The sequence below is a fragment of the Microtus oregoni genome, unplaced genomic scaffold (genome assembly GCF_018167655.1).
Source record: "Microtus oregoni isolate MIOR12 unplaced genomic scaffold, Mior012 000041F_ref0000270, whole genome shotgun sequence".
Lineage (NCBI taxonomy): Eukaryota > Metazoa > Chordata > Mammalia > Rodentia > Cricetidae > Microtus > Microtus oregoni.
The window spans coordinates 1,762,076-1,783,195 of NW_024543208.1; the positions used below are offsets into that span (position 1 = coordinate 1,762,076).

The window sequence follows — 21,120 nt, forward strand, 5'->3', positions numbered from 1 at the left end:
TTTCTTAAAGTGAAAACATTAGAGCAAAAATCCATGTACTGCAAGCCATGTGGAAACAAGTTAAGAATTAGATATTTAACACAAAGTTGATCATTTTTATTTTGCATAATCTACTTGAGCAAGAGCCTGTTAAGGGCTCAGAGAACATCACCTACTTTACAGTGGAAGAGTTTCTTTTTTTTTTTTCAGTGGAAGAGTTTCTATAAGCAGTGTGTGTAACATTGTGAGCATAACTTTAGCATTTGTTCATGCTTACTTTCTCTGCTCTACGTCCTTACTGTTCTATCTTGTACTTCTAGGAATTCTGACACTTACTCAGGATAAAAATAAAGGGACACTCTTAAAAATATAACTGAGATTATTTCATGTTAAGAGAGAGGATCATTAATTTATGAGAATGGAAATACTATATATTTTCAAGTTGGAATTTTAAAAAGAAGTTATAAATATTTTATTCTCTGAAATTATAATTACTGCATTGTAATACAATTACTCGATTTTACCCTTAACCTTACCCCTGTACCACCCTCCATTGTACTCAGAGGCAGTTAGATCATTTCCTGACTGCTCAGACTCGAAATAATCATACAGAAGCTATTATTTGCAATACTGATTGAACAATAGCTTAAGTGTATTGCTAACTAGCTCTTATATCCTAACTAATCCATTTAATTTTCATTAAGCTGTGCATCACCACTAGATTGTGGCTTACCAGCAAAATTTCAGTGGGCTACAGTGGAGGCATCTATCTCCAGTGGCAGCTTCATGGCTTCTCACTGACTGCACCTATTCTCTTATCTATCTGCTTGGAACTCCTGCTTTGTCCTATTCTGCTAAGCCATTGGATGAAATAGCTTTATTTATTAACAAGTAAAAACAAAACATAGAAAGAAATACTTCCCATACCATTTCCCCTTTTCTGTTTAAATTAAAAGGAAGGTTTTAACTTTAACATAGTAGAATTACATATAATAAAACAGGTTTCAAGCAAGAATTACAGTTACAATATATCTAGTTTATTTTTATCATAACTAATTAAAACTATAACTATTTATTTTTCAACTCCATCAAAGACTCCAAAAAGATATAATATTCCCCAAGTTTACAGGAAATACATTGTTAGTGACTTCTTAGAATTGGCAGCGACATCTTGCTGCCTGGGCAGTCACCCAAAGTTTTTCTGTATTATTGGAGCTTTTAATCTTCAGCCTATAGGCCCATAATATCTGACAAACTTTTCCATGATGCAGGAAATTTGGAGATCTGTTTTGCCTTCTGATGGCAAAATCCATTAGCTGTTTTCTTCTGTGTCCTGCAGAATGTCTGTCAGACTCTTTCATAAAGCAGGAAGCTTGAAGAGTGGTCTCATCTGCTGCCAAGTTCAGCAGTCATTTCTCTGTGGGCCCTGCACATCCAGTTGACACAGCATAACATCAAACAATCCAGGCAAGAGCAATTTCTTGCCCAAATTGTCATGAAAAGTCCCAAGTCTTAAAACATTTTAAATACCATATTATGTAGGTCTTTGAAAGGTTTGAAGATTATTTATCTAACTGAAATAAATTGCTATATATCTAGAAAGCCTAACTAACATGATGACAAGCTTGACTATTACAAAAGACTATCTATTAACCAGTATTTCTTAATTATGCATTACATTTTTAAATGAGCTGAACAAAGACAATACCTTAATCAAGAGCAGAAATATACATATAAAATTGAGCTTAAATTTATGTCAATAGAGCAAGATCCATACAAATGCAAAAAGGATTCATTGCTATAGTATATATTCCCCTTTAAATATAAGCAAAGATTTATAAACAATATTTGGGAATTTGGGCATAGTTCTCTAAAACTGTTTCCTGCTTTTGGTTGGGCAAAGTAATTTTTGGGGGTGTTCACAGTGACATGTTGGGGGGTCTTGGTTCATCACACCACATTAGTCTGAAAAAATTCACATCCTCTCACATTAGTCTGAAAAAAAAACCCACATCCTCTGTGGAAATAAAAGCAGAACCTCTTTTCTAAGGCAACATATCCTTAGACCCAAATTTTGAAGTCAAGATACCTCTAAAGCATGTATGTTGGTTTAACTTAACATCCTGAACAATGAAATATCTCTCTGTACACAGTTCAACGGTCAAAAAATTAAAAGAAAAACAATAATAGACATAATTTAGACTTTCTATGTATATTTCATCTTTACATGTTACATTTGCTCTTACATGATTGCTTTTTTTACAAGTCTAATATTTATTTTATTATCCTAATCCTTTAACCTATGACTGTCTGTATTCTTTTATATTATAACCATCTATACTCTTTTTCCTATCACTCTCTCAAGCCTAAGTACATTTATTCAATACTGTTACCCATTTAGAGGTCTTTTTCATTTGAATCTGTCTTTATTGCATATCGATAATCCTTTTCTGACCAGTACAGCTTTTCTTTAATGATAAACAGGCAAGAATTGGAAACAATTGGCCCTGCCTGCTTGATACACCATTCCAACATGGTGGAAGCATGGTTTCTGCCAATGCAAATCCAGGGTCACGGTCTGTGACACCATTAAATAGTTTGTAACACAGTGCTCACAAACCTCATTTAAGTGCTTAGACTCCTGAAAAAGCTAGAGTTCATTACGGCAGCACTACTCAGGAAACTGCTGTTATTTATTTACTTACTTTTTCTTTATTATATTATTATTTTTTCTGCTACCTCTGAATCAGGAAGACCTCTCTTATAAGAGCTAGAGCCAGCAAACAGAACTTATTTGAAAAAAAACAATGTGGCTAAACATTGCTTTTTAGTGTCTAGAATTCCTTTCCAAGCCCTCTCAGATTTTTTTTTTTTTTGGATTGAACTAGCATATATTGATGTGCTTCATGGCTTTTCACTGACTCTGCCTACTCTCTCCTGTAACTGCTTGGAACTCCCACCTTGCACTATTCTACTAAGTGACTGGCCTAAACAGCTTTATTCACTAAACAACAAAAGCAAAACATAGAGCTTCCCACACCACTTTACACTTCTCAGATTTAAGTCCTCTATTTCCTTAATTGCTTTTACACACACACACATTCATGAATCCAACCTGCTGAGTTGTATAATAGTTACTATTATGTGTATAATCTCATTGCTGACCAAATGGTATTGAATAACTGGGTGTTTTTACCCTGAAACAAACAACTTTCTCTGTTTTCTTCATTCACCATTTGTCTCTAGTTCTTTCTAGAGTTGAGGCTTCATGACTTGTCCCTGTTTCACATCAGCATGTCTGTAGTAATAAGAGTGGCGGGGCTGTGTCCCCAGCGCCCAAGCCGCCCGCATGGCTAGTTTTACCTGAAATAACAACACACAAACTGTATTCATTTAAACACTGCTTGGCCCTTTAGCTCTAGCCCTTACAGGCTAATTCTCACATCCCGATCAACCCATCTCTAATAATCTGTGAGCACCGGATTACCGGGAAAGATTAAGCATGTCTAACCTGGCGGCTTGCTTCATCACGTGTGTCTGCCCGGGAGAGCGGAGCATGGCATCTCTCTGAGGTGTCTGCTCCTGAGAGGAGAGCTGTGGAGTCTGAGCTCACTTCCTCTTCCTCCCAGCGTTCTGTTCTGTTTACTCCTCCCACGTATCTTCTAACCAATAAAATGGGCCAAGGCAGTTCCTTTATTAGCCAATGACCTTCCTCCATCATTTCCCCTTTTTCGGTTTAAACCAAAAAAAAAAGGCTTTAACATAGCAAAATTACATATAACAAAACAGTTATCAAGTAAAAGTTACAATAGTCTTTATCATAACTAAGGAAAACTATAACTATAACTAACTATTCTTAACTCCATCAAAGACTCAAGAAAGATACAATACTACCTAAGCAAAGAAGAAAAAAGCAACTTTTAAAACTCTAGAAATGATAGAGACATCTCGCTGCCTGGACTGTCACCCAAAGTTCCTCTGTACCGATGGGGCATCCATCTTCAGCCTTCAGGCCCATGGTATCCAGCAGACATTTCCATAAAACAGGAAAATTCAAAGTCAGTTCAGTCACTATCTGTTGTGTCCTGCAGAATGTCTCGCAGACTCTTTCATAAATCAGGAACCCCGAAAGATCATCTCACCTTAGGCAAGTTCAGTAGTTCTCTCTCTGTGAGTTCTCTGTGTCCAGTTTATGCAACAGTCCAGGCAAGAGCAGTTTCTTGCCGAAATGGCTATCAAACTCCATAACGAGCCTCTTCGATGCCCATCTTCCTCTTGAAGTAGATTGGTGCTGCCAGGAGCAGAGTGTCTCATTGTCATGAAAAGTCCTAAGTTATTAAAACATTTAAAATGCCATGTTCTATAATCTTTGAAAAATATGAAGAATGCCTATCTAAAATATATCTATGCACATCTAGAAAATCTTAACTAACATGACTACAAACTTGACTATTATGATTATCTATTTACTACCTATATACATTACATTTTCAAATGAACTACACAATCACAATACCTTAATCAATATCAAAAATACATATACATATAACAAAATTGACCTTAAATCGCTATCAATAAAGCAAAATCTATACTAATCCAAATTATTCATATCTATACCATATCCCCCTTTAAATGTAAAAGAACATTTATAAACAATATTTGGGAATATGGGCACAGTTTTTTTTCTCTCTCCAAACTGCTTCCTGCTGAATGGGGGCATCGTTATTTAGGTCTTTCATGGTATAACCTGTGTGCTAGTTTCATCTCAGTTGGCAGTTGAGCAAAGCAATTTTCTGAGGATGTTCACCGCAACTTTTCGGGAGGTCGTGGTCTATCACACCAAATTGGGATAGAAGAAATCCACAGGGTCTGCTCCTCTGTGAAAACAAAATAAGAAACTCCTTTCCAAAGCATCATGTCCTCAGATCCAAATTTCAATGTCAAGGCATCAAAATATCTATGTTGGATTAGTTCATCAGCATTTATAAACAAATATCTTTTAGCAGCTGTTGCTCCTTCCTCAGCATTCAAACAATTCAAAGAGAGCATAATAACATAGAGTATCAAGATTCTCTGTGTATTTTCCATCTTTGTTCGTTTTATTTTAACCTCTATTTTATTTATTTTTACTTTTAACTTTTTGCTTTTTGAGATAGGTTCTCTGTATCTTTGACGTGAAGTAACTCTGTAGACCAGGCTGTCCATGAACTCTCAGAGATCTGCCTGTCTCTTCCTCCCAGGCATTGGGATTAAAGGTGTACACTATTACACCTTGAACTCACAGAGATCTGTTTGTCTCTGCCTTCTAGGCACTGGGATTAAAGGCATGTGCTACCACACCTTGAAGTCACAGAGGTCAATCTCCCTCTGCCTCCCAAGTGCTGGGATTAAAGGTGTGTACTACCACACACAACAACTCTCTTCCTTTTTTTTTTGTTTTTTGTTTTTTACTTTAAGAACTTCAACTTTTAGTCTGCATATATTTTTAACACACTGTAAACCATTTAAAAATTTTCTTTGTCTTTGACGCTCTCTTTACTGTATCTCTCTCTTTTTCTGACCACATGAGTCTTTAATTTACCAAGCAATCTCAGTAGGACTAAAGGCGTGGCTTTGCCGGCTAGATGTAGCCCATTCCTTAGCTTTCAGCCTCATGGATGAGGTACTGGCTGTAGCCATGTTTACTGCCACAACTCTATGGCATTTCAAGGTCCCTGCCAGCAAGCGAGCTTCAGCAGCCTGTGCTTGCAAACCGCATGAACCGCCTGCGTAAAAGAGTCAGAGTTTGCTCTGGCAGGACAGCCCAGAACGCCAGCATTTTTAAATGGCACAGCTTTTTTCCTGCTATGGCTGAAAACCGAAAAGCATGAGTTCAGCTTTTCGTCAACACCATTTAAGTGTTTCGTGGCAGGACCTCTTAATGAGCTGCAGGGTTTTGCAGCTAAAGCTGAGTCAGGAAGCCTCTATTAAATTGCAGCTACCAAGAAAACATGCTCTTCTCTTTCCCAAACTTTCTCAGGCTTTCAGTGGATTCAGTTGTCCACACGTCTGGGCGCCAATCTGTAGTAAATAAGAGTGGCGGGGCTGCATCCCCAGCGCCCCAGCCGCCCGCACAGCTGGCTTTACCCGAAATAACAACACACAAACTGTATTCATTTAAACACTGCTTGGCCCTTTAGCTCTAGCCCTTACAGGCTAATTCTCACATCCCGATCAACCCATCTCTAATAATCTGTGAGCACCGGTCTTACCGGGAAAGATTCAGCATGTCTAACCTGGTGGCTTGCCTCATCGCCTGTGTCTGCCTGGGAGCTGGGAGAATGGCCTCTCTCTGAGGCGTCTGCTCCTGAGAGGAGAGCTGTGGAGTCTGAACTCACTTCCTCTTCCTCCCAGCATTCTGTTCTGTTTACTCCTCCCACCTATCTCTAACCAATGAGAGCCAAGCAGTTTCTTTTTACTTAACCAATGACCTTCCTCCATCACATGTCAATTGGTGTCATTGTTGTTTAAGTCTTGTTTAGGCAGTCATGTGGATGAGGCTTCATGGGCTTAGCTTTTCTGACATTTCAAGGAACATAATCTTACAGCAAACTTTCTATTCCTTCTACCTTTACAATCTTCCTACACTGTCTTCAGCAATGAACTGTGAGGCTTAAGTATAAGAATTATATTGTGGACTTATTAATTGGTAACAGAAACCACAAGGACTCTGGTTCTCTGCATTTAATTGGTTACAGTTTTATAACAAGTCAAAGTAATGCTATGAGAACTACACCACTGTGAGTATAGGTGTAATTTGTAATGTGTTGAGGGATTATGCTGGTTTAGTAATGTGTTATTTGTTGGGTCTCCTCTAAGATTCATTATTCTACTAGTCCCAGGTTGGTGGATAGATTTTCAGTACCAGTCATGCTGAACAGGCTTTAAGACCAATTAGAGAAATATGTGTGACCACAAAGGTATGTTTACCCTATTGTACCCCTTGGGCTAACCTGATATACTGTTTATTTCTGTGGTTCATAGATGTCCTAGCTGGGTAGTAGAACTGATTGGCTGTTTCCTTTGTAAGCCTGTACAGTGACTTATGATACCATGAAAGCTAGTCCTCAGAGAGGAGACTTTCATGTCAGACTCAGATCAGGTCCTCTGGATCTTGTGTCCAATGTGCATGGAATCTTCATCAATAGAAACTTTCTTCCCATGTCTGAAAGGCAACAAAGTGCAATAGTATTATGGAAGTCTCTTGTACAGTCCTGACCAACAATTCAACAGGGATCTTAACATTCTGCTACAAGAGTTTTGGATAGATGATTTACGGAACTTGGAGAAATGTTGTGATATCTTTAAAATTGAGAATAAATCATTTCATAAAAGCACATAGTATGTATAATTTCCCCCGTTTATTAAATGATAGTAGTGTACATCTTTATATGTAATCCTATGCTCATTTCATCATCATATTGTGGGCATTGTTTTTTATTTCTTACACATTCTGATAAGGAAACTGATAAATTAATTCATTAATAAATTTTAAATATGACTCATCATTAACTAGACAGTATAAATTTAATCTAGGGCACATCGAAATCAGTAAGACATTTATTTCCCTTTCAGAGAGCAAAAGTTTTTGTTCTAAGCAGTATTAAAGTGAGCATTTATGTGTATGTTTTAATAAACCTTATTTTACTCAAATCTCACATCTTTGTCCTTCCACCAACCACTCTGATTACCTTTCCCACCCATCTCTCTCAGTATTTCTTGACTCCTTATTTTTAATTATATATATATATATATATATATGAAATATAATCTACTATATCTGCTTAGTATTGCTTGTATGTATATATATTTTAGTGACAACATCTTGTTATTATATAATTGATTAGAGAGGCTCATTCTTTAGGAAAACTAATCCTCCCTATGTCAGCAGTCATTAATTGCCCATAGTTCTTCATCTACTGTTGGGCCCCTCATTCATTTAAGAAGTCAATTGATTTTTTCATTGTTCAGTTCTTGTTTAGTTATCCATATTCATTGGAATTCATGAGTGTGGCTAACATGTTATATCTGGAAGACACAATCTTATATTACATTTTTTATGTGGCTCTTACAATCTTTCTGTCACCTCTTTCTCAATGTCCCCTGAGTCATAGGTGTAGGCATTGTGTTGTAGCTGTAGTACTTGATGTTGGACACCTCACAGTCACTTGTTCTCTCCCTATGGAGTAGAGGCTGTCTCTGGTGAATAAAAATTGAAGATGTATTATGAGAGTTATGTTTAAGGGGGAAATGATAAGTATTTACAATGCAGCTAAGTATTTTGCTGGTTTAGTGAAGTGGCTCTCTTCTGAGAGCCTTCACTTTACCAGCTCTTCTTAGTTAGCTGGGTTTCCAGCACTAGGCGCCATTATTTTTCTTCTGGTCATATGTTCTTAGTCAAATTTGGCAGATGTTGGCTACTACCAAGACAAACCTCACACAATAGGATTTTAAAGAATCCATTCTGATCATTGTTGGCAGATTTTGGCTACTACCAAGATCATTGTTGGCAGATGTTGGCTACTACCAAGACAAGCATCATTAAATGGGATCTTTATTTTTTTAATATTTATTTATTTATTTATTATGTATACAATATTCTATCTCTGTGTGTCTGCAGACCAGAAGAGGGCAGCAGATCTCGTTACAGATGGTTGTGAGCCACTATGTGGTTGCCGGGAATTGAACTCATGACCTGTGGAAGAGCAGGCAATGCTCTTAACCACTGAGCCATCTCAGGGATTCATAATGATAGTTGTTGTGATTTACAATTGTCAGAGATAGATAAGATTATTGCTTCTGGTTTTATTTATTTTATTTTATTTTATATCAGTAGCTTGGATTTCGCCTTAGGATACTATGAAAGCTAGTCTTCTGAAATGAGGTTTTTCAGGCAGTGTCAGATCAGCCTCTGAGCTCTAAGTTTGAATCATTTGTTAACTTCAGTAACAAGGGCTTAAACATAAACTTGTGGGAGGAGTCCAAGGGCAATCATAGTTCCCTGTATTGTTTTAGAACTTTCTTGGACTCGCATAATCAACAAATCTAAAGTCAATTTCTCAAGCTTATATTAGTGATGTTTTTGTTAAATAGTGTATGACTCTGGGAAAGAATCTTATCAATTCAAATTCCATAAATTCATTTAAGCTAGACACAGACAGTTAGATGTATTACCTGTAATTTTAGGTTAATATAGAATGAAATAATTCTTTATGGCTTTTCAAACATACGCAAGATTATTTTTCCCTCCACTCTCTTTCTGTATTGACTCCCTCCTCCATTCCCAATTAAAACAAGTTCCTAATTTTCCAATATCTGTATTCATATTACTTGTATATTGCTATTCTCCTCTCTAGAGCTCTCCCTGCCAGAGTCTCATTTCCCTTTCCCTATTTTTGCAGGTATGTCCAATTATATATTCACATCTGAAGATTTATACCTAGAAACCACAGATTAGAGAACATAAAACATTTGTTTTTCTGAGACTAGGTTTCCTACTTTTCTAGTTATTTCCATTTGCCTGCAAATTTCATTTTTCTTTACTACTGAATAGTATTCCACTATGTATAAGCACCATGTTTTTCATTAACTATTCATTTGTTAAAGGACAGTTAAATTGTTCACATTTCCTAGCTATTGTGAATAGAACAGCAATGAAAATGCCTGTGTAAGAAGGATCTGTGGAGTATAATATTGAGTACTTTGGACACATGTCAAGGAGTGGCATCGCTGTACCGGTTTATAATCCCACCAGTAGTGAATGAATGTTTCTGTTGTTAGCATTTGTTAGTTGTTTTATTTCCCTTCCTTCCTTCCTTCCTTCCTTCTTTCCTTTCTTCCTTGCTTTTGAATAGTTTGTATGGGATTATATATTTGGAATGTAAGACACTATTATAACATGGATATATTATAGCAATATATCCACGATGGACATGACAGCATGAGTAGGAAACTGAATGATTGTTTTTTAAAACATAAAATCATGACAGAGAAAAAGTAAAAACAAACAAACAAAACCCCTGAAAGTTAGGTGAGACTATGTCATCTCAGACCTGTGACCAGCGATGAACTTCCTTCCCTCAGCAAGACCCTACCACTTCAACATCTGTCAGTTGTTTTCTTCATTTTAGCCTTTCTGCCTGGCATAGGATAAAGTCTCAAAGTTGTTGCAATTTATATTTCCCTAAAGACTAAAGATGATGAATTCTTTTTGATACATTTATTAGTTATTTTTTATTACTTTTTAGATGCTGTTAACATCACAATTCACTTTTTTTATTGGGTCATTAGTTTTCTTCATTTTTTTGCTATTTGATTTTCTGGACATAAATACACTTCCAAATGTGTAGCTGATAAGGAGTATCACCAAGTCTCTGGGTTTCCTTTTTTTTTTTTTTTGATTGATTGTTTCTTTAGTTCAACGGAAGTGTTTTAGTTTTATGAGGTCCCATTTGTCATCATTTGCCCTTACACATTTTTAGTGGATTTTGTCCAACACTGAAAGTTACTTCCTACACCTATATGATGAAGGTCTTCCTCTACTCCACGTTTTCTTCTACAAGTTCCAATATTTTAGATTTCCATTTGGAATGAGTTCTTCTGCAATATGGGCCTTATTACATTCTTCTACCTGTGGACAACTGGTTTTTCTAGAATAATTTGTTGAAGATGCTGTCTCTTTTTGGCATCAGTTTCTAACAGCAAGTGGCTTTAAATGTGTGTGCTCATGTTTGCATCTTTTACTACTTTGTTCTTTTGGTGTACATATCTGTTTGTGTGCTAGTAACGTACTTCTTTTTATTACTATAGCTCTGTTTGGATTCTGGCTTCTTAACCCACAATCCTAAATATTGTTAATTTTGTTCAGAATTGTATGGTCTAACTATGGATTTCTGTGCTTCTATGTGTGCAACAGGAATTATTTTTCAATTTATATTGAGAAAAAGATTACACTAAATTTCTAATGTATTTTGGTATAATTGCTGTTTTCTTCCAATGCATGAACATATGGGTTTTTCTGTTTTCTACTGTCTATCTCAATCTCTTTCCTCAGCATTTTAACATTATATTGTTGATGTCTTTTACCTCCTTGGGTAGGTTTATTCCCAGATATTTTGAGGCTACTGTGAATAGGCATGTTTTTATAATCACTTTATGAGCCTGTATGCTTAGTTTGCATGTATAGAAGCATTTTGGTTTTTTGTAAGTTGATATTATATTCTGCCTCTTTGTGAAAGTTGTTGAACATTTTTGGTTTTCTAATGATAGGCATATCTATATATAATATCACAACACCTGCAAATGGGGAGACTTTGACTTCTTTCTTCCCTTTGATTGGCTATTCTTGTTATATTGCTTTAGCTAGTATGTCAAATAGTATATTGAAAGGGAAGGAGGATAGTAAACAGCCTTGTCTCATTGTCACTCTGATCTTAAAGGAATTTATTCAAGCTTTTCTCCATTCAGGATGATGTTGGCTCTGTATTTCTCATATAGAGCCTCTGTTATGTTAGGTTTTGGTCCCTCTAGTCTTGTCTCTACATTTTGATATTAGAGTCTTTTCTTTAAGTAAACCAGTAACTTATACTGTTTTAAATTTTATAACTTACTAATTTTTGTGTTTCCTTTTACATTGACATATGTTAGAAACATTTCTAAATATATACCATTGTAAAAATTGAGATTATCAGAAAATCTAATAAATATTAATCATAACTAGTTTGATGACTTTAAATATATATAAGAAGCATTCATTGAGTACTTGCTGTCTGCCTGTCAGAAACTACGGTCACTGTCCGCTCATAAGAATTAGATAATCTTTATTAGTACCTACTTAAACTATATAAAAAACTCACTGAAATTAAAATAACTAAAAAAAAATAACCCCACACAGCCATAGCTACCTGATTTTTCACCAAAGATAAAATAAATACTCATTTCAGTAAAGAAAATGTTTTCAACAAACAGCAGTAAGAAAAGTGAATTATGCTTTGGGAGGAGAATAAAACAGCATTCCATTCTCACTTTGTGCTTGGGATCCATTCCAAAAGGGAGTGCATGTCGCTGCAATGCTGTTGGGGACGGGAGGACTGATGTGCTGCTGGACACTGGGGATGGAAGCTAGTCCAAATGCAAGAAGGCCAGCAAGACATAGGCTCAAAAAATATAAATGCCTAAGGTGAAGTGTAGGACTCAAAAAGCTTAAAGAAAATCTAGAGAAAAACCTTCACGACATAGACATACTCATGACTTTTTTATGTGACTCTATTTAATGGGGAAATAAGGCTAATAACTAGTAAACAGGACCTTGTGAAGTGAAATTCCTTTGCACAGCAGGGGAAACAGTGACCAGAATGCAGAGGCAGCCTAGAGATAGGGGGAAAATATTTGTTATCTACACATTTAACAGAGGATCTAGAAAATAAAGGGAAAAATCTATGAAATAAACTAGAAATAAAAAAAAAGTCAATAGATGGGCTGGAGAAATGGTCACAGTTCTCAGGAAATTAAATATTCACTCACAGTAGCTATCAGAGAAGTGAAAGTTGAAGTACATTTCTTCTACAGGATGGACTACTTTGATGCACTTAAAAAATGAAATTATGAAACTTACAGGTAAATGTATGCATCTATAAAAAAGTCATTCTTAGTGAAATAACCCAAATCCAAGTTGGATATTGTATGCTTTCCTTTATAGGTGGATGTTAGCTTTTAAGTCTTCAACATGAATGCTAAAAGCAATATAACCACAGAAATTTGGATTCAAGTAGCAGAGTGCAAAGAAGGATCTCTCAAGTAACGGGAAATAGAATAAACAGTTATAGAAAGACAGTGGGAGCCGGGCAGTGGTGGCGCACGCCTTTAATCCCAGCACTCGGGAGTCAGAGGCAGACAGATCTCTGTGAGTTTGAGGCCAGCCTGGTCTACAAGAGCTAGTTCCAGGACAGGAACCAAAAAGCTATGGAGAAACCCTGTCTCAAAAAAATCAAAAAAAAAAAAAAAGAAAGACACACTGTGGGGCATGACCTTAAGTGTCTTTTGGCCATTTGAACTTCTGTTGAGAATTCTCTGTTCAGCTCAGTGAGCCATTTAATAATTGGGTTGATTAGCCTTTTGCGGTATAGTTTCTTGAGTTCTTTATATATTTTGGAGATCAGACCTTTGTCATGCTCAACTTCCTTTGCGATCAGGAAAATGCAAATCAAGACAACTTTAAGATACCATCTTACACCTGTCAGAATGGCTAAAATAAAAAAAAAAAAACAATGATAGCCTTTGCTGGAGAGGTTGTGGAGAAAGGGGTACACTCATCCATTGCTGATGGGAATGCAAACTTGTGCAACCACTTTGGCCGTTTCTCAGGAAATTCGTGATCAACTTACACCTGGACCCAGCAATACCACTCTTGGGAATATACCCAAGAGATGCCCTATCATACAACAAAAGTATATGCTCAACTATGTTCATAGCAGCATTGTTTGTAATAGCCAGAACCTGGAAACAACCTAGATGCCCTTCAATAGAAGAATGAATGAAGAAAGTATGAAATATATACATATTAGAGTACTACTCAGCAGTAAAAAACAAGGACTTCTTGAATTTTGCATGCAAATGGATGGAAATAGAAAACACTATCTTGAGTGCGGTAAGCCAGACCCAAAAAGAGGAGCATGGGATGTACTCACTCATATTTGGTTTCTAGCCATAAATAAAGGACATTGAGCCTATCGTTAGTGATTCTAGAGAAGCTAAATAAGGAGAACCCAAAGAAAAACATATAGGCATCCTAAATATTAACCTTCATCAGGCGATGAAAGGAAACAGAGACAGAGACCCACATTGGAGCACCGGACTGAAATCTCAAGGTCCAAACCAGGAGCAGAAGGAGAGAGAGCACAAGCAAGGAACTCAGGACCGTGAGGGATGCACCCACACACTGAGACAATGGGGATGTTCTATCGGGAACTCACCAAGGCCAGCTGGCCTGGGTCTGAAAAAGCCTGGGATAAAACCTGACTCGCTGAACATAGCGGACAATGAGGACTACTGAGAACTCAAGAACAATGGCAATGGGTTTTTGATCCTACTGCATGTACTGGCTTTGTGGAAGCCTAGGTAGTTTGGATGCTCACCTTACTAGACCTGTATTAAGGTGGGTGGTCCTTGGACTTCCCACAGGGGAGGGAACCCTGATTGCTCTTTGGGCTGACGAGGGAGGGGGACTTAATTGGGGGAGGGGGAGGGAAATCGGCAGTGGATGGGAAGAGACAGAAATCTTAATAAATAAATAAATAAATAAATAAATAAAGATAAATAAATAATAAATAAATAAAATTTTGAAAAAAATAAAAAAAAAGAAAGACAGTGGGGGTTAAATGGGAATGTCAATGGAAGGAAGGACTTAGGGTGGGAATATTGGGATGAACAAGTCTCTAAAGACCACTGCAAAACCTTTTTGTCCTTTGCTTTACAGAAGCTTCTCAGTTTCAGGTGGTCCCATTTATTCAATGTTGTTTTTATTGTCTGTGCTGCTGGGGTGATATATAGGAAGTGGTCTCCTGTGCCCATCTGTTGTAGGGTACTTCTCACTTTCTCTTCTGTCATGTTCAGTGTGCTCGGATTTATATTGAGGTCTTTAATCCATTTGGACTTGAGTTTTGTGCATGGTGATAGTCATGGATCTATTTTCATTCTTCTGCAGGTTGAAATCCAGTTATACCAGCTCCATTTATTGAAGATGCTTTCTTTTTTTTCATTGTATACTTTTAGCTCTTTTGTCAAAAATCAGGTGTTCATAGGTTTGTGGGTTAATATCCCGGTCTTTGATTCGATTCCATTGGTCGGCGTCTCTGTTTTTATTCCAATATCAAGCTGTTTTCATTACTGTAGCTCTGTAATAGAGTAGAAAATCATATGGAGACCAACTAATGTAGATGCTTCTTAAAATAAATAAAACCTAAATGGAGTCTTTAAATAATAGGAGGACAATGTTCCAAAACTAGACATCTTTTGCCAACATGTGAAACCTTCGGTTACATCTACTTTATTCAATGAGCAAAGGGGCCTCATGGAAAGGCCTGAATATCTAAGGTACAAGAGAATTTATAGATCTTTCTGTGACTGTCTCAATTTCACACATTGTTCAAATGTATTACATATGGATCTATTACCATCTTGGTTGTCTTTTATCTTGCTATAAATTTATTCAGTAATTTCTTTGGATGGTATAATAAACCACTTTGTAGTATTACAAAAAAGCTCTTCAAGATGACTCTTAAAAACTAGACAACATTCCATTTTTTTATCAGTTATTTTGGCAGTCCCGAGGACAATGAATGATCACAGATGATTAGAATGAGCCGAAAAGGGAACACATGTCATTGGAATGCTCTGGCGGATGGAAAGACATATCTGCTGCTGGACAGTGGAGATATCAGTCAGTCCAAATGCAAGAAGGCCAGTGAGACATAAGGCTCAGAAAATATAAATTATATTATCTGGTAAAATAAATAAAATGGAAATAACAAATGAGAAATTTACAAGTATTTAAAATATGTTCCTAGCATAAATATGAGACAGTGGAGAAGAATAGTTTGAAGGTTTTACATAATTCTTGTTTTTGTTTGTTTTGAAAAATATACATATCATTTGTAAAAGATGTGAAGCTAATTGTATTTATTGTCATATCTGTCATATGAGGTTTAGTTCCTGCAAAAATTGTCTGTGTTAAAATTATACTTTTAATATACTTATTATTTTACAAATATATGGATATGTATGTTATTACTCACATATAATGCAATAACCAAAAAGTGTATTGGCAATTTATGGAAATATTATTATTATGGTTGTACACACATGAGATAAGATATGTTTCAGTAAGTAAACATGATACATATCAATAAATTGTGGTAATTATTATTTCAGTATTATTTTTATTAGTTATTGTTTGGAGATCATCTTTCTAAATATTCTGAACTAGTAACACCAGGGAGGAAATACACGTTTTCTTATGCTCATCAAGTAAACATTTATTAAATTCCAAGCAACAGATATGGCAGTAAATGAATATATATTAGAGAAAAACACACATTAAGTGTCTTGAGTTTATAATCAAAGATTTTTTATTTTACTTTAGCATTTAAATTTCTAATATTCACTAAAAATTATGCTGGAATTTATTGAAAATAGAATATGAAACTAAACAGAGATTGCTTAAATTAATAATACAAAATGTTATACATTAGAAGGTACATTTCTCATTTCCAGATAATAGTTATCACTCTGTCTTTAGATTATTCAAATTTTTTAATGAAAGTCTATTTTGTCATGTGTTCTAGCCTGGATATCAGTTACTTCTAAGAATTTTCTATTGCAAAGAATATTCAACAATATGAATTTTTCACTACCTTGTTGTTTTGCCTTTTCCATTTCTGAGTTAGTAATTTATTTGTTATTAAATGTGTAGAAAGGCTGAAAGTCCCATGTCAATTTTAAAATTTTACAATTATTATGATGATCATTTAGAAATATCATAAATGTCTTCTTATCATGCATAATTGAAATGATTGCTATAAATGGGAATAAACAAGCAATAGTATCTCTAACTAAAAAACAAATTCAATGGCTCAGTCATGATGTTGACAGGCGTCAATATCAATAGAGGGTTCTTAGATGAAATGCATATAAAGTTCATACTAATTAGTTTATGAAGTAGACTGAAACATCAGGTTATTTTTTTGTGTGTGTGTGCCAGAGAGACTGCCTACTGTCAAGCAATCAAGCACTACCCACTTTAATTGCAATTTATTCCAAGAAGCACAATCTATTGATTCTAGCATACACTTATGTCACAGCAGTATCATTATCTGACTTTGTTTTAACAGCTTCAAAAGGTTAGAAACTTAGAGACCACTGTGCAAGAAGCCATTAAAAATCTGAGTTGTTAGCACTCTGTGCCGAAGCAATGGTCACTATGTAGAGAATTAGATTCAGGACTTGGGAAATAATAATATAAATTATGTACTCAAAATGAACTCGTGTTTTCCTATAACAAATATTATTTAATAATTACAAAGTAGAAACAAAAGCAGGAGGATAAATATAATTATCTGCCTTTTACAAGTAACTAATTGCTTAGAGATGCAAATTTTCCAGACTCCATTAAAATGTTAAAAGCCATCTATCTGACTCCAAAGCATATACTTAACATCTTGCATTAGATTTTTATAGTAAACATTCCGTGGTACGGCAGTCATCTGGACATGTTTACTTATGTTTAAATTATTGATACACAGTTTATCCAAGTAAGTATTGTACACAAACATGATTGCTAAACTATAAAATGTCAATTTTTATCACTTTCATTTGTTCCAAGTTATAACTTCAGGATATATTTTATTTTGTATGTATTCGAATGACAGGATGGTAGAATTCCATTAAGAACTTTTAGTTTTCAAAAACAAATGCATTCAGGGTACCTGGTAAGATAACTCTTGTAGCTTCTTCCAAAACTCTTCTATTTAGAGAATACATGAGTTAGATTTTATGCTTCATGAACCCACAAACAAACACACACACATACACACACACACACTTTCTGACTGGGACTAAGTTAGTGATGAGCTTCTACTGTTGCATGAAATCTTCTATTAGCATGTTTATTCAGTTATGAGAGAGAGCTTGAGAGAGAATGGGAGATGGATTTTTTTTGTCTCATTCAGAGCTTTTCTACCTCTAATGCTTTTATATTTTGCTTTTTAGTAAACTGTTATTCACAGAATAAATACATGTATTTAATTATATCAAATGAACATAGACCTAGTATAATGTTCTCATTTTTGCAGGTGAAGAAATGAAGAATCAAAAAAGTAAAGGACCTCTCTGAAAATCGCGTAACTAGTAAGTACTATCTGTGGATCAAGTTAAATCGTCCTCCTTCTGAGTTCTTCTCTATATAAAAACATAGTTTTTCATTTCAGATAAGACAGTTTAAAATCTCAGTTCCTATTTTCTACCACAGTGATGCAGCAGCACCAATTGTGTAAATGTTGCATTGTTTCTTGCTATTTCCAAATGTGTTTCAGATATCTTTTTGAAGAGGACGAATAGCTGATGAGATGGTATATCAAAAGAAAGTCATTAACATCCCATTGAGAACTTTCTGTGTCCTACTGCCTTAAAGGGATTATTCTTATTTAATCCTCATAAAGCATTGTAATAAAGGTGGTTTATCTCTATATAGTGCAAATAAATCGAGGCTATAAGATGGTTGGTAGTTTGTAGAGGTGTTTAATGTTAGAGCTACATTATAGCACTTTATCTCTTGTAGTAATGGGGGCAGCGGGGCTGCGTTCCCAGCACCCCGGCCGCCTGCTCGGCTAGCTTATGCCCGAAAATAATTACACAGACTGTATTCTTTTAATCACTGCTTGGCCCATTCTCTTCTAGGCTAATTCTCACATATTAATTTAACCCATTTCTAATCATCTGTGTATGGCACCCCAAGGTGCGCTTACCGGGGAGATTCTAGCCTAGTCCATCCTGGGTCGGAGCTTCATGCCGGGAGCGGGGCATGGCGTCTCTGCTGAGAGAGCAGAGCTGTGGAGTCTCTGACCTCACTTCCTCTTCCTCCCAGTGTTCTCTTCTGATTACTCCTCCCACCTATCCTCTAACCAATAAAATGGGCCAGGGCAGTGCCTTTATTAGCCAATGACCTTCCTCCATCATTTCCCCTTTTTCGGTTTAAACAAAAAAAAAAAAGGCTTTAACTTTAACATAGCAAAATTACATATAACAAAACAGTTATCAAGTAAAAGTTACAATAATCTTTATCATAACTAAGGAAAACTATAACTATAACTAACTATTCTTAACTCCATCAAAGACTCCAGAAAGATATAATATTACCTAAGTAAACAAGAACTAAGAAACTTCCAACTCTAGAAATGACAAAGACATCTCGCTGCCTGGACAGTCACCCAAAGTTCCTCTGTACCGTTGGGGCATCCATCTTCAGCCTTCAGGCCCATGGTATCCAGCAGACATTTCCATAAAGCAGGAAAATTCAAAGTCAGTTCAGTCACTATCTGTTGTGTCCTGCAGAATGTCTCGCAGACTCTTTCATGAATCAAGAATCCCGAAAGATCATCTCACCTTAGGCAAGTTCAGTAGTCCTCTCTCTGCGGGTTCTCTGTGTCCAGTTTATGCAATAGTCCAGGCAAGAGCAGTTTCTTGCCCAAATGGCTATCAAAACTCCATAACGAGCCTCTTCGATGCCCATCTTCCTCTTGAAATAGATTGGTGCTGCCAGGAGCAGAGTGTCTCATTGTCATGAAAAGTCCTCAGTTATTAAAACATTTAAAATGCCATATTCTATAATCTTTGAAAAATATGAAGAATGCCTATCTAAAATATATCTACGCACATCTAGAAAATATTAACTAACATGATTACAAACTTGACTATTATTTTTGATTATCCATCAACAACCTATATTTCCTAATTATACATTACATTTTAATAATGAACTACACAATCACAACACCTTAATCAATATCAGAAATACATATACATATAACAAAATTGACCGTAAATCTCTATCAATAAAGCAAAATCTATACTAATGCAAATTATTCATACCTATATCATATATCCCCCTTTAAAAGTAAAAGAACGTTTATAAACATTTTTTGGGAATATGGGCGCAGTTATTTCTCTCCAAACTGCTTCCTGCTGAATGGGGGCGTCGTTAATTAGGTCTTTCATGGTATAACCTGTGTGCTAGTTTCATCTCAGTTGGCAGTTGAGCGAAGCAATTTTCTGAAGATGTTCACTGCAACCCTTCAGGAGGGCGTGGTCGATCATACCAAATCAGAATAGAAGAAATGAACAGCATCTCATCCTCTGTGAAAACAAAATAAGAAACTCCTTTCCAAAGCATCATGTCCTTAGATCCAAATTTCAAAGTTAAGGCATTTTCAAAGTATCTATGTTGGATTAGTTCAGCAGCATTTATAAACAAATATCTTTTAGCAGCTGTTGGTCCTTCCTCAGCATTCAAACGATTCAAAGAGAGCATAATAGCATACAGTATCAAAATTCTCTGTATATTTTCCATCTTTGTGCAGCTTTGTTTTAACCTCTATTTTGTTTATTTTTACTTTTAACTCTTTGCTTTTTGAGACAGGTTCTCTGTATCTTTGACCTGAAGTAACTCTGTAGACCAGGCTGTCTTTGAACTCTCAGAGATCCGCCTGTCTCTGCCTCCCAGGCATTCGGGATTAAAGGTGTACACTACTACACCTTGAACTCACAGAGATCTGTTTGTCTCTGCCTTCTAGGCACTGGGATTAAAGGCGTGTGCTACCACACACAACAACTCTCTTCCTTTTTTTTATGTTTTTCACTTTAAGAACTTCAACTTTTAGTCTGCATATATTTTTAACACACTTTAAACCATTCAGAAATTTTCTCTGTCTTTGAATCTCTCTTTACTGTATATCTCTCTTTTTCTGACCACATGAGTCTTTAATTTACCAAGCGATCTCAGTAGGACTAAAGGCGTGGCTTTGCCAGCTAGATCCAGTCCATTCCTTAGCTTTCCAGCCTCATGGCTGAGGTACTGGCTGTAGCCATGTTTACTGGATGGCATTTCAAGGTCCCTGCCAGCAAGTGAGCTACAACAGACAACACTCAAGTCCTCTCTCAGTAGCCGGCCCTCCTGCCTCAAACAGTCAGAGTTTGCCCTGGCAGGACAGCCCAGAAAGCCGGCATTTTTAAACGGCGCAGCTTTTTTCCTGCTAAGGCTGAAAACCGAAAAGCATGCGTTCAGCTTTTCGTCAACACTGTTTAAGTGTTTCGTGGCAGGACCTCTTAATGAGCTGCAGGCTTTGCAGCTAAAGCTGAGTCAGGAAGCCTCTCTTAGATGAAGTGCTTGCTTGCCTCTAGCAAGCAGAGTAGAACCGAGAAATTGCTGCTACCAAGAAACCAGGCACAATGCTTTCATTTTGTTCTAGAATTACTTCCCAAGCTGTCTCAGGCTTTATGTGGAAGCAGTTGTCCACGTGGGCGCCATATGAAGTAATAGGGGCGGAGGGGCTG

General features: G+C 36.2%; 1 protein-coding gene across 43 annotated transcripts in view; it reads left to right on the forward strand.

Moving 5' to 3' along the window:
- Positions 1-21,120, forward strand: part of Ptprd (protein tyrosine phosphatase receptor type D) — a 2,219,644-nt gene that overhangs the window by 271,171 nt on the left and 1,927,353 nt on the right. For all 43 annotated transcript variants that reach the window (XM_041632294.1, XM_041632295.1, XM_041632298.1 and 40 more), the window contains exon 2: positions 17,865-17,919. The gene's annotated coding sequence lies outside the window, so the exon portion shown is untranslated. The remainder of the gene's footprint in view (positions 1-17,864; positions 17,920-21,120) is intronic.